Here is a 14,110-nt window from a genome sequence, read left to right as displayed (position 1 = left end):
TGTGGTGGTGGTGGAAAAGCTGGCTTTTTGCTGGCTCAAAAAGGACTGGCATTTTGCCGCCTCTTTTTGAGCCAGCAAAAAGCTGGATCGGGGACATGGCGTGAGATTGTCACGGCCCTGGTCCAGCTTTCTCTGGGGTGGCTTGAAGTTGCCCCTTCAGGGCCATCTGTTTTGGCCCTTGTTGAAGATTATAGGAATTTCAGTCCAGCACTACAGGCCACCCCCATCCCAAACTAGACAGGAAACGACAATAGCTCTATTCACTAATTAATGCTTGCAGAACCAAAGGTGCTTTCAAACAATCACACCATTGTCCTACCTGATTCATGGAATTTTTGGGGTGCATGTGATATCTCCTTCAACTGGAAATTCCCTGTTTTTTCTCACAGCATCTTCATTTTCCTCTTTATTGCCATAAAATCCATTGAGGAAAGGAGAGAATATCTGCACAATGTCTTTTGTTTATGCTAAGATGCTTTGATTTAGGAAATGCTTTGGAGTCCCTCCTTCCTAACATGAATGGCTTTGATACAGACTCCTCTTTCAAAAGGGAGGGTGTTGGGTTTGATCTACAGACTTACACACTAAAAGGATATTGCTTCCACTGTGCATCTCTATGGTCTCCAGGACTGACCAAGAACATCCTCCTGAATCAGAGTGTTATCCCCACATCGCCACAAACAAAATAATCATATTGAGATATTTCTCATGACTGGGCATTAAGATATCTTGAGCTGCAAGTAACAATTAAGGAGTCTCTGCTTGTGAATGTGCTGAGTAAAAAGTTTAATAATACATACAACTGTGTTCTGTGATCCATGTTGCCACTGGCATAATTATATTATGCTCTGAAATAACTGGAACTAAAGCAGCTACTCTTCCAAATTAATTACTTGCATGCGGATTCCAACAAAAAACAGTTCTTGACAAAAACTACACACTTTGGAAGAATCGGGATATCCACATTTTATTTAAATTAAATACAGCTGGAAGGATGTATGAAGCAAGGAAAAAATAGGCATTTATCCAAAAGACAGAAGATTCTATTGGCAAATAGTTTTTCTTGTGAAATAGTCCTTAGATCTGCAATAGTTTATCCATTCTCCAGAGAAAGTTGTGGAAAATGCATCTTGCATGTGAGTGCCAAGGAGAAGCAAACTCTCTCAGCCAGTTAAGTAACTGTTAACCAATTTCATATAAAATAAAATGATATAAACATGAAGAGAGAAAGAGCTGAATTATAGGATTATATATATATAGAACAATGGAGCAGAGAGTAGAATAACAGCAACACCTTTAGAAAAAGTGCAGTGTGAAAAGAAATTACTGTAAACACAGACACTTCTATTTGTAATGGAAAGAGAGAAGCCCCTCAGTTTGAAGTACTTGTTCTAGTGCAGCCAGATCATGAGTAACAACTAGTGGTATAAGATTGGCCAATGCCTTCAGTGGCTATTTTTTGGGGGTAGGGGAAAGAAAAGTCAAGATAGAACCCAGCAATAATCTACATCAGGTCCCAGGGGAATATCAAGAGTTTCTTGTTTATCTCCTGGACTTCTTTCCAGAATGGCATGAGGCAGTCCACAGCAGTCTCAAATCTTGTCAAGGTGTCATTTGTTCCGGATCATGTGTAACATCAATCAAAAGTGTAAATGACAATAAATTTAAATAGACTCCCCAAACCACTTAAGCTAGCTGTCTATATTCAGCCTTGAGAAGGCTGTTGAATGTGATTATATTATATTTTTTGAGCCATCATCGCAAAATAAATAACTATGTAAAAAATGCCAATAGTAGACTTTTCACACTGTATAATTTGTTCAAGCAGCTTCAGGGCCATATCACCCTATTAATTTTTCCTACAGAAATATCTTATCACTGTAGGGAAATGATTTTTTTAAAAGGTATGTTCTATGATTTATAAGGATTAAGAAAACAGGAAACAGAGAAATAAAACAGATTGATAACATATAAAATGAGAGAAATCTTACACAAGTAAGATTTTTTATGCCTTTCCCAAGTAGCTGTGTCTTTCTTTAGATAACCTGGTAATTATATTAAAATTAAGCCTATACTTATGCGGTTTACACATTTATTCCATGACCCAGTATTAAACACACTGAGCTCTTCAATGCAAAGGAGAAATGTGGGAGAGAGAATATGCTTTTTAAGGTCAGGTGTTATGAATATTTTACTGATATCTGGCACCCGCATAAAGTAGGGGGTTCGACAAATCCTACTAGCCTTGTCCACCAGATCTCTGCCTACCTCAGTTTACCCAAAACTTCTCATACCTGACCCACCCAAGTTACTCTTATCAGCTATGGTAAATGTTTAATATCAGGTGTTCAGAGAATAGTGTTGTTTGCAAACCAAAGTCAGCTGTCTGCTCTGATAAGAGGAAATCTGAGCACTACACACCATGCACTGCAGCAAATGGGACTAGATGTGCAGAAGTTAGGCTCTATCTCTTTCTTATATTCAGTTTGGGGGAAATTGGTTCTCTATGATCTGCTTCCAGTAAAGGCCTAGCAAGTGCTTCTGGTATCAGAATTAACTAGTCACATGTTACTTCTTCAAACATACAATTTATAAAAGGTATTGCTGAAAGGCCTGGCTAAAATGGCTTTTAAAAGAAACTACAGTACATGGGACTTTTAAGTCAAATTTAAACAGGCTTCTGAACCTGGCTTGCTTGCATGTTACGGGAAGCTGTATTTTAATTCAGGAGTAGGGGAAAATGCAGCCCTGCAGAGCTTTTCTACAGCCCGTCCAAGTTTTCCAAGACCCACTGAAGCTCTCAGAACCACACATCCTTCCCAAAATACCAGTAGGATCAGTGTTTTGCCGTAATCCCAATCCCTCAACCTTTCTACGTATCTGGAAATCAGACCAAAAGAAGTTGAAAAAGTGTTAAAATATATGCATGGGGGAGGGGGGCTGGCCCCTGTTTATCTCTGGTTTACTGATGCCTTGTCTACTCTTGTCTACTCTTTCATGTAAAGGGAGGAATGAAGCTGGATGTCATTCATGTACATCCTAGTATATTAAACCACAATTTCTGCCTTAGCACTATGGACAAACAGAACCAGTATTTATTATGGGCTCAGTACTGTGAACCAGAAAACAGCATATTGTCATAGACCTACCCTCTGGATCCAGGACATCACCTATTAAATAATTTTCTACAACATCAGAAGAAATCATATACTACCAGTTGGTAAGCTAGTATAAATTACCTCCTTAATTGTAAATTAGCATTTTAATAGTTACGTCAACTTAATGAGCATGCATTTTTATTTAGAAGTATGTAAAGTGCAGTAGGCCCTTGGTATCCACTGGGGTTTGGTTCCAGGATCCCATGGATACCAAAATCCATGGATGCTCATGTCCCATTATATACCATGGCCTAGTAAAATGGTGTCCCTTATACAGTATAATATGGAAAAATCATGGTTTGAAATTTGGAATGAATGAATATATATATATGGAGAGAGAGAGGGAGAGAACATTTTCAAGCCATGGATGGTTGAATCTGTGGATAAAAAAATCCATGGATATGAAAGGCTGACTGACCAAACAGACAGCTTGGTTTAAACAACTAGTTACAGGATGAAACTCCTATGCTTCCCCATAGACAGGGACCAACAAGGCCTTTCCAAGACCACTAGTCCTAAGAAAGATACTAATTCAAATTTACTATGTGATGATGGTATAGTAATAAGGCAGATACATATCTTCCCTTATGTATCCAACAACATAGTGTAATCATATTATGCTATGTTAACAATGCATTTGTTATTTAACAAATAATGAAATTGTCTTAAGTGGTAGCTTTCATAGCTTACTAGTTCAGCAAGCCAAAATATAAGGAGGAGAGAAATGAAATAGATACTGTACTCAAGATGACAAATACTCAAGATGACAAATATGGGACAATGATGAGCCAATGGTTTACAGACACTAGATGAAGATAGGCTACAGCACTTACACCTAATTTGACAAGAATGCCACCATATCAATAAAATACACCATCATGAGGTTGTAATAATTGTAATAATACAGTAAAAGAAAAAGAAGGAAGACTGTGCCCTTGCTTCACTTTTCTTTGTATTACTTTTTTTGCTGGTTTTCTAGTCTTAAAATAATAAATGAAATAAAGAGACAATTCAAACGCAAGAGTTTGTTTTAGAAATTCAGTGGTCCCCAAACTGTGCTCTTTAAGGGATTTTGGACTATTGACTGACATGGCTGAGGTTTCTGGGAGCTGAAGTCCAAAATCTCTTAAAGGGCACCATTTGGGGACCACTGGCTTAGACTATGTCACCACTTATATCCCCCCCCCCCTACCCTTATAAAGGCCATTTATTTGTAGGTGAGCACCTTTTCCCAGCAAAGCCAAGTTCACAGCCACTGTGGCTGGCATAATTTTCAATGAGCCAGCATGGTGTAGTGATTTGAGTATTGGACTACAACTCTGGGGAACAGACTTCAATTCCCCACTCAGACATGGAAACCCACTGGATTTCTTCTGGATGAGTCACACACTCTCAGCCTCAGAAACCCCCAGTGATAGGTTTGCCTTAGGTTCACCATAAGTCGGAAATAACCTGAAGGCACACAACAACAACCTATCAGCCTTCAAGTTGATTCCAATTTATGGAAACCCTAAGACAAACCTATCATGGGGTTTTCTAGCCAAGATTTGTTCAGAGAAGATTTGCCATTGCCTTTCCCCTGAGGCTGAGAGAGAGTGACCTGTTCAAGTGGGTTTTGTGGCCAAGCTGAGAATTGAACCCTGGTCTCCAGAGTCATAGACCAGCACTCAAACCACTATGCCACACTGGCTCTTTCCTCTAATGGAAATTGTGTGGTAAATACATTTTGGTAAGTAAGTTCACAGAATGGCAGAATAGGAATATACCCCAAGGCTAATCTAGTCCAACTGAATCCAAACATTCTTCCTAATGTTTAAACAGAGCCTCCTTTCTTGGAATTTGAATCTACTGGTTTGGGTCTTGTGTTCTGCAGAGCAGGAAAAAACAAGATTGCCTCATCTTCAATTTTGACAGCTCTTGAGATATCTAAAGATGAGTATCATATCACCTCTCATTAATCTCTTTTCCAGACTAGACATGGTAAACTCCCTCAACCACTCTCTTACTGGGCTTTAGTTCCCTTAGCCTTCCTATCTACTTTTAACTCCTCTGACCAAATTCCAGCTTGCTGATATCCTTCTTAAACTGGTGCCCAGAACTGTCCTATGTGAGATTTCAGCAGCACATTTTGAAATGGGGGGAAATGAAAAAAGCAACACAAACAGAACAAGAATAAAGGGTTTACTGCTGTAGTACAAGACAAAGATGAAGATCAGGGAGACTTGTTCCCATACCCACAGAAAATTACCATTAAAGGTGCAATTTACCAGAAAGTCAGGGTAGTTTCTCAGTGTAAAGAAAATGGAAGCATATCCTGAAGGACAGAATAAATGAAAACAAAATATATCTAGAAGAATGGATTTGGCTGCAACAAAAAAGAAGAGACATTTTTAAAATACTAGCTGAAGAGATTCAAAAGCAATCTGGGGTGGCACTGCATTGTTTTCTGGATCTCTACAGATATTATCAAATGTATCTACAGAATCATGAAGGAGTGCTTTGAAGATGTGGCATATGAACAGAAATGGACAACCATGCTAAAGCTAGTGTCCAAAGCATGACCCCCCCCAAAGAATAACCATTTAGAAGTAATGACCACCTCTTGATGGTATATGCAGGAAGCAGTAAACCCAATGTTTATGATTTGAAAGCACCATGAGATGATAACAACAACAACAACAACAACAACAACAAAACCCTACCTAATATAACTAAAGGAATTTATACACAGCTGCTGCTGAAAGTGCATATTAAATATAACACAAATGGATCATTAACATGTTTTGTCTTGGCATGACGAAATGGCAAGATAAGCATAAGTTACGAGGTGTATGTGCCATTATAATTATGCGTGCGTATTTGGAGTCCCTAAGACTGGATGCTGCTGTGTTCTGAAAGGACACTTAGAACATAAGAAAACAAAAAAAAAGGGAGTGAAAGATACATTATGTAAGAGTTTTTAACATATAGTGATGACACTAGGCACTGTGAAATGGGAAGGGAAGACACGGCCCTGACTTGATGGGGAAACTCAGAAAAATATTAAATTATATGGCAATTATTTCAGATCTGATGTAGTTTTTTTGTACAAATCTTCAAAGAATGATGAGTAGTGTCTATATGAGTGTGTACCTTCAAGTCACCTGTCGACCGATGGTGACCCCATGAATTTCATAGGGTTTTCCTAGGCAAGGAATCCTCAGAGGTGGTTTTGCCAGTTCCCTTTTCTCAAATATATCCTATAGTACCTGGTATTCATTGACTGTCAGCACTTGGTATTCACTGACTGTCTCTCATGCCTTGCCATATTCATCTTACAATTATCCCAATACTGGCCTTGTTCTGTGAGGCAGAATTCACCTGCCCTTGGTTACTAAATATATTATCATATTTAAAGATGTCTTCTCCTGCCAAAAACTGCTTTACAAAAACGAGCTAACGGTTGCATGCCCATATGGTTACTGCAGAGTCCAGAACTGATTGCCATAGTCACAGCCTATGTATGGACATGTTTACTCAAGTGTATTCACTGTGGTTTATAATTTTCTGCCAGATAAACATGAAAGGAGAGCAGCCCCAGTCTCTCTCTCACAATACTGCCTACACACATGCTAAAAATCACAAGTAGTGGTACATTTCCCAAGAGCTGTCTCCTTAAATGTGCTTGTTCTTAGAAACTCCATTAGGAACCAGTGCGACATACAGAGGAGGGATACATGCCAACTGAAGCATGGTAAAACAATTAGCTCTATATTCTGCATGCATACCCCTAAAGAGAAACTGGCACATGAACAGCCAACACTGTTAAATTTAGTCACTGGAGAAAAGACACCAAGACACTGGATTCTGATTCAGCATTTTTCCACGTTCCTCAACTTCTCCACCTCCTTCATTTACAAGGGGTTGTTCAGCATGCAGAGAGCTATAATTTAACAGGCTACATAGAGAGGAAGAAAACTATTCTCTACTCATTTCTACACATATGGTTAGTCTCACTACAACAGGTCCCAGAAAAAGAAATACACTTTTGGTTTTTTTGCTAAAAGTTTAACCACACACATATAGCTGCAATTCAACCAAAGAAAAACTGTGATAATCTAAACCCATCTGGGATGAAATTCACTTGACTCTGGGTTATCACTCAGTTTTATCCAGCAGTCTGAAGCATCATACACTCAATTCCAGTTGTGCAGGCAATAAATCATAACATTTCATTTTTGTCAAAAGCAATAGCACTAACGTATCGCAAATTGTATAAAACACTTCCGTTCAGACTTTCAAATATAACAGATTAGCTTTACAGAACTTCCAGGTTCTGTAAAATATTCTGCATTACACAACTAGGTTCGAGATTTACTGGTGTAAATGAAATAAGAACAGAAATGGCATCCAAGGGCTTGTTTTAGGTCTTCTTGCCCAAAATGCCAATGTTAAACTAACGCTTGCAAAAAGGGTAAGTTGCCAGGAACAAATATTTGCTGGGCAATCCTCTACGTTACAAAATACACCCTCGGGAATAGCAACAGTCCTATTTCCACCACACATCAGACGTGTCTCTCTTCATTTTAATCGAGGAAGCCACCAGCTGTGCCTGCAAGAGTCTTCCGTAACACACCAGCCCACTTATACTCCGGTTATCGCAATGCATTCTAAAAGGAAGCACAGATTTCACACCCATCAACACTTTCGAGCCCTTAACACCCCGTTCTTAATATCCTTAAGTGTTCATGAATTATTCCACGCGAATCTGCATATGCCTGTAGAGGGGAATGGTGGGGTGGAGTCCCTGCTGGAACTGACAACTGTCTGAATGCCTCTCTCTGTGTGTGCGCTGCACAACCCTTCCTCCTGCAGCCCTTAAGTTTATTCCAAAGCTTCAGCTCAGTGATATTTTTGCTTCTCCGTGTATTTATTTATTTTTTGATGTGCAAACCTCTGCCGGTTTGACAGCAATCTTTGTGTGTATGTGTGCGGTGGGGGTTTGGCAGATTTCAGATGGAAGGGGAGAGCTAACCAGAACCTTAGACCCACACCGGAGGGGTGACCAGATGTCATACCCACCAAGGAGGACAGACGTGGCGCCGCAAAATGTAGGACCTTGGAGAAAAATGCAAGGCGTTACAAAATAAAAGCTGAAAGCACTCAAGAGAAATGTAAACCCATGCTTCTCAAACTTGCTCAAAATGGAGGGCATTTTGAAATCCCTTGTGGGAGACGGTTAAAATGGAGGACATGTCCTGGAAAAGGAGGATGTCTGGTTCTCCTTTTCCACCTTTCTCCTCCGCTTTTCAAGCCGGTGCTTGACTGTTTCGAGAAGGAAGAAGGCGAGAGACTGGGTGTGGAGCCTGGACCCCACTCCCAGGCAGAGGAAAAAGGATGTGATGCTGCTTTTTCTGTCGCAAGCCCACCCTCTTCCCTCTCCTGCAGGCTGGAAGGAGGAGGAGGAGGGGGACAGAAGCCCCACAGCATTGCTTTCCTAGGGAAGAAGGAGGACTTGGCAGTGCCTTTTTCATACTGCACACACACATATCCAGCAAATAACCCCCTCCCTCCCTCCATGCACCTCAAATATAGCAGAGATGCCATGCAACACCCACCCAGACAGACAGACAGACAGGGCGGGCGCACACATTTTGTGCCTCCAAATAGACTGAAAGAAGAGATGAGGGAGGAAGGGGGATTCAGTGCCAACATATTATTAATGTATTTCTTCCCTCTGGAAGGGTGCATTTCTGGGGTGGGGAGGAATTGGAGAGAAATGGGGGGTGTTGTAGTTCTGGGATGGGAGAATTGAGGGTAGTGGTGGTTCTGGAGTAGAGAGAAAATAGGAGGGGGTAGTTCTGGGATGAGAGAAATTGGGGCTAATGGTGGTTCTGGGGTGATGTTGGTTATAGGGTGGGGAGAAAGTGGGGTGGTATTTCTGGGATGTTAGAAATTTGGGGGATTTCTAGGCTGGTGTAATGGGGGTGGATGTAGTTCTAGGGTCGGGAGAAATGGGGGATAGTAGGCTGGAGAGAGGGAGAAATGGGGTGATAGCAATTCTGGGCTGGAGAAAAATGGGGTTTATAGTAGTTCTGGGGTGGGGAGAAATGGGGGGATAGTAGGTCTGGAGAGAGGTGAAATGGGGTGATAGCAATTCTGGGTTGGGGAGAAATGGAGTGATAGCAGTTCTGGGCTGGGGAGAAATGGGGATGGTATTTCTGGGATGGGAGAAAATGGGGGTGCTGCAAGTTCTGGGGTTGTGGAGAAACTGGGGGGGGTAGTGGTGTTTCTGGGATGGGAGAAACTGGGGGGTGACAGCAGTTGAGGAATGGGGAGAACCTGGGGGTGATGGTGGTTAATTCTGTGTGACCCAGAACCAGAGACAATAAAACAAGGAGAGGAAAACACTTCCCCCTGTCTCCCTCTCCCTCTTCCTCTCCCAAGCCCAGCCCCAGAGGAAAGCTCCTTCTCAGCAACCCCAGGAAGAAAATGGGGGGCAGAGGAGGAAGAAGAGGAAGAGGAGGAAAAGGGGGATGAAGGAGGAGGAGGAGGAGCCCCCTATCCCCCCACAACCAGGCTGAATCTCTCTGCCCCCCATTCATTTGGAGAAACAAGGGAAATGGAGGTCTGGAGGGAAGGAAGGCGTGGTGTTCCTGCTCCTGCTCCCTGAGTCGAGAAGGGCAGAGGATGGGGGACTCACCGTGAAGGCGCCTCCTGGGTCCTCCTCCTCCTCCTCTTCTCCTGCTAATCCTTCTCCTAATGCTCCCTCTCAGGAGCAGCGCCTAGTTCCTTGTCTCTGCTATGGCTGCCACAGCAGCAGCAGCAGCGCTAAGAGCACTAGGAGCAGCAGCAACAGTGGCTTTCCTCGCCGGCCGGGCTTCCAGGGCGCTCCCCTCCCTTCAGAGGCTGCTGGGCAGGCGGCGCTCACTTCCGGCGAACAGGCCTCTCCTCCTCCTGCAGGCCGCCCTTTTCCCCTCAGCACCTCCTTCCTCCCTTCTCCTCCTTCTCCTCCTTGGGCTCCATTCAAAGGAGGCCTCCTGGGCGAGGAAGCAAAGGGGGAAGGAAGGAAGGAAGGAAGGAAGGAAGGAAGGAAGGAAGGAAGGAAGGAAGGAAGGAAGGAAGGAAGGAAGGGCCTTTCCATCTGCTATAGTTATATCTATAGTTATGTCTTTATCTTTTCTCAGTCTCTCTCTCTTGAAGCGGCCAAAGGTCTTCCTCCTTGATATTCTCCTTGGTATAAATAAAATCAATATAAATAAACCAGACACATCCTCCTTTTTGTAAGACCTGTCCTCCATTTCAGCCTTTCCTGCCCAGGAGGGATGTCCTTCCTTTTATTTATTTTAAGTTACTGTATTTTATTTAGATTTTATTTATTTTAAGTTGTTTCCAAGTTATGGTGACCAAAAGGGGAATCTATCATGAGATTTTCTTGGCAAGATTTGTCCAGAAGGGGTTGAGTCTTCCCCTGAGGCTGAGAGAGTGTGACTTGCCCAAGGTATATATCACTTGCTGCAAAAACCCAGTGGGTTTCTGTGACCAAGACAGGATTTCAACCCTTATCTCCAGAGTCATAGTCCAATACTCAAGCCACTACGCCATGCTGGCTCCCGAGGTTCGTCTTAAGGTTGCCGCAAGTCGGAAACGACTTGAAAGCACACAACAACAACAAAGAAAGAAAAGGGAAAGAAGAACAGGGCAGGAGGGATAGACATATTTTCCTGGCTCTCAATAAACCATGACAGGAACCATAACACTACTATCAAAGATCAAGGGGAGCAACAACAACAAACCACAAATACATAACAGTTAAAAACACATATCAATTAAAAGAACAGACAAGACACATGCATCTTAAAACAACCCACAGCTCGGAGGTCACATAGCTATCCAAAGGGTTGTTCAAATCACAGCTTTCTAGTGCTCACATGAACTGATACATTAAATTATTACTGTTTAGAATTAACAGTAAGAATGTAAAGCAGCACAATCAGCATTCATGTAAAACATTAAATATAAAAAACAGACTACAGCAATAATATAGAGTTCACATACAGTACTATAAAACTTGGAGCAGGTTCAAGTATTAAACTAGGCAAGAGAAATTTATAGCCAGACTAAAAGGCCAAATGAAATTTCAAAGACTTGACCTCTGGGCTGAATGTTGAAAGGGTTGTACAGCCTGAGTGTCCCAAAAGAAGAGGAGGAAGAGGAGGTGGCAGCTATGGTTGTTTCTTGTCATCCTCTAAAATCCAAAGTAGAGAACAGGTTGTCCTCCAGAGGTCTGTTTATGTAATAATATTTTTATGTTCCTTTTTATTTTTATAGCAAGGCCTCAAGAATAATTTACAATGGTAAAAAGTAACAAGATACAACGAAATCAATTAATATAATAACATTAAAATGTGCATCATTAAAATCAGAGAAGAAGGGGTGATTGATAATACGAATTGTCAGGAAAATGCCTTGACAAGGAGGTGAATTCAGACAGTGACAGAAACCATATGTATAAGCAGTGGCTGATAGCTCAAATGCCAGTGTGATGGTTAGTCTGCTCCAGCCTTTAGTCTAGACTTTATGGCACTGATTCCCAAACTTTGGTCCTTCAGGTGATTTGGATTTCAACTCTTAGAAACCCTACTCAGCTTGATCAACAGCCAGGAATTCTAGAAGCTGAACTCCAAAACAAAGGACCAAAGTTTGGCAACCACTGCTTCATGGGATCTATACAAGGTACTGAACCTATTTCGGGGATAAGGTTCACCACCTTAAACAACTTCTTTGATTTCAACACTAAAGTTTATTGTCCGACTAATATGTAAGCTACCATTGCCTATTGCGTCTTTCTCAGTGGGAAATATTCTTCCACATTGAGTGTGTGTCTCCACACGTTACAGTGGAGAATTGTTGTGTTCCTTCAAGTCATTTCTGACTTATGGTGTCTCTTAGGTTTTTCTTGGAAAGATTTGTTCAGAGTAGGTCTGCCTTTGCCACCCTCTGAGGCTGAGAGAGTGTGACTTTCCTAAGCTCACGCTTAGGGGGTTTCCATGGACAAAAGGGAGAATAGACAAGAGAGAATAGACCTCACTAAATAAACCTCACTAGGCTGTAGGGCCTAAAGGCACCAGATCCCATCAGATCTTGGAAGGGTCAGCCCCAGTTAGTACTTAAATGGGAGACTGCCAAGAAATACCAGGTACTATAGGCTCTATAATTCAGAAGCAAGTGGCCAAACCACCTCTGAGTGTTCTTTGCTTAAGAAAACCCTATTAAATTCATGACATTGTGATATGTTGACAGGCAACATAAAGGCACATACACACAGAGGCTCCAGTATGATTAAGTAGGACCTAGATCAGTGGTCTAGATCAGTGCTTCTCAAAGTGGCAGTCCCTAAACAGGCACACATATTCCCTGAGCCATTGGCTGCTAGCCCCTGGTGAGTTTCAAGAAAAGAAAAAGCAAAAACTATGTAGCTAAAGGACACTGACATATACTTGCCACGCAGGAAGCAGGTTGAGGGGAAGGGATTGCTCCATTTGCCATACTCAGCCAGCTTCTGCTACTTGAACATGGTTTGGTAGTTTACTGGGAGACACACTGCCACATTTCAGCTAAAAATTGTCCAAAAATCTCCAGGTTGTCAGTATATTTTGAGATGGATCCTGTGGGGAGGTTTTCACAAATCCTGTGTCAGATCAGTGGGGTGCACACATTCTCTTAGCATTCCTTAATTACCTTGATTACGTTGCAAGCCAAGGCCCTATAAATCCCTTTAGTCACTCTGGCTGCTACCACACACTGAAATAAAGCAGTTTGACACCACTTTAACTGCCATGCGTCAATTCTATGGAATTCTGCGATATGCAGTTTTGTGAGAAATTCAGGCTTCCCTGTCAGAGAGCTCTGTTGTCCCCACCAAACTACAAACCCCCGAATTCCCATAGTGTTGAACCAGGGAGTTAAAGTGATGTCAAACTGCTTTATTTCTGCAGTGTGGCAGCAGTCCCTGACACGTAAGGTTAAAATGTATTGTGGATTTTTGCCTTGCACTCAGTGGTAAAAGTAGATTACATGTTTTGTTAGAGTTCCCAGATTGTTTTGCTGGTTACTCTAACTCTGTGGTGAATGTGGGGTGGAAAATGTTGATGAAACTCCCACTGGGACCTATGCAAAACACTCTCCTGAAACCTCTTCAGCACATTTATGGTGTGTGTGTATGTGGGGGGAAATGGGGTAAAGAAGTGGAGCCAGCATGGTGGAGTGGTTTGAGGGTTGAACTGGGAGACCAGAGTCTGAAACTCCATTCAGCCATGAGAGCCCACTGGGTGGTCTTGGTTGGGCAAGTCAACTCATCCTAAGTGAAAGGCAATGGCAAATTTCCTCTGAATGAATCTTGCCAAGAAAACTCTATGAGAGAGTAATTACAGAATTAGCTTGAAGGCACATAGTGCAATAATAACAATGTTTAGTCATCTGGGCTTCTAGGGAGACATTGGGCTTGATCTGTTCAAGGACCCATTTATTTGTCTTTTTAGCAGTCAACGATATCTGTAGAACTCTTCTCCAGCACCAGATTTCAAATAAGTTGATTTTCTTCCTGTCAGTTTTCTTCACTTTCCAGCTTTCACCGCATACATAGAAAAGGGAAATATGGTGGCACAGACCATTTTAACATCAGTATTCAATTATATATCTTTACACTTCAGGATCTTGTCTAGTTCCTTCATACTGCCCACCTAAATCCCAGTCTTCTGATTTCTTGACTACAATATCCATTCTGATTAATACCTGAGCCAAAGTATGGGAAAGATTAAGCTATTTCAATGTCTTCATTGTCTACTTTAAAATTATGCAAATAATCTGTGGTTATTATTTTCGTTTTCTTAATATTCAGCTGTAGATCTGCCTTTGTACTTTCTTCCTTGACTTTCTTCAGTAATTGTTCCAAGTCTTCTGCTAGTAAAATG

General features: G+C 41.7%; 1 protein-coding gene across 5 annotated transcripts in view; it reads right to left on the bottom strand.

The window, feature by feature from the left end:
• The window catches only part of RAPH1 (Ras association (RalGDS/AF-6) and pleckstrin homology domains 1), a 77,615-nt gene extending 67,587 nt beyond the window's left edge, over nucleotides 1–10,028 (bottom strand). For all 5 annotated transcript variants that reach the window (XM_042467363.1, XM_042467370.1, XM_042467379.1 and 2 more), the window contains exon 1: nucleotides 9,841–10,028. The gene's annotated coding sequence lies outside the window, so the exon portion shown is untranslated. The remainder of the gene's footprint in view (nucleotides 1–9,840) is intronic.
• Between the last annotated feature and the right edge of the window lie 4,082 nt (nucleotides 10,029–14,110).

This window comes from Sceloporus undulatus, chromosome 1 (genome assembly GCF_019175285.1).
Source record: "Sceloporus undulatus isolate JIND9_A2432 ecotype Alabama chromosome 1, SceUnd_v1.1, whole genome shotgun sequence".
In the NCBI taxonomy this organism is placed as follows: domain Eukaryota; kingdom Metazoa; phylum Chordata; class Lepidosauria; order Squamata; family Phrynosomatidae; genus Sceloporus; species Sceloporus undulatus.
This window is presented reverse-complemented; position numbering and strand designations above follow the sequence as displayed.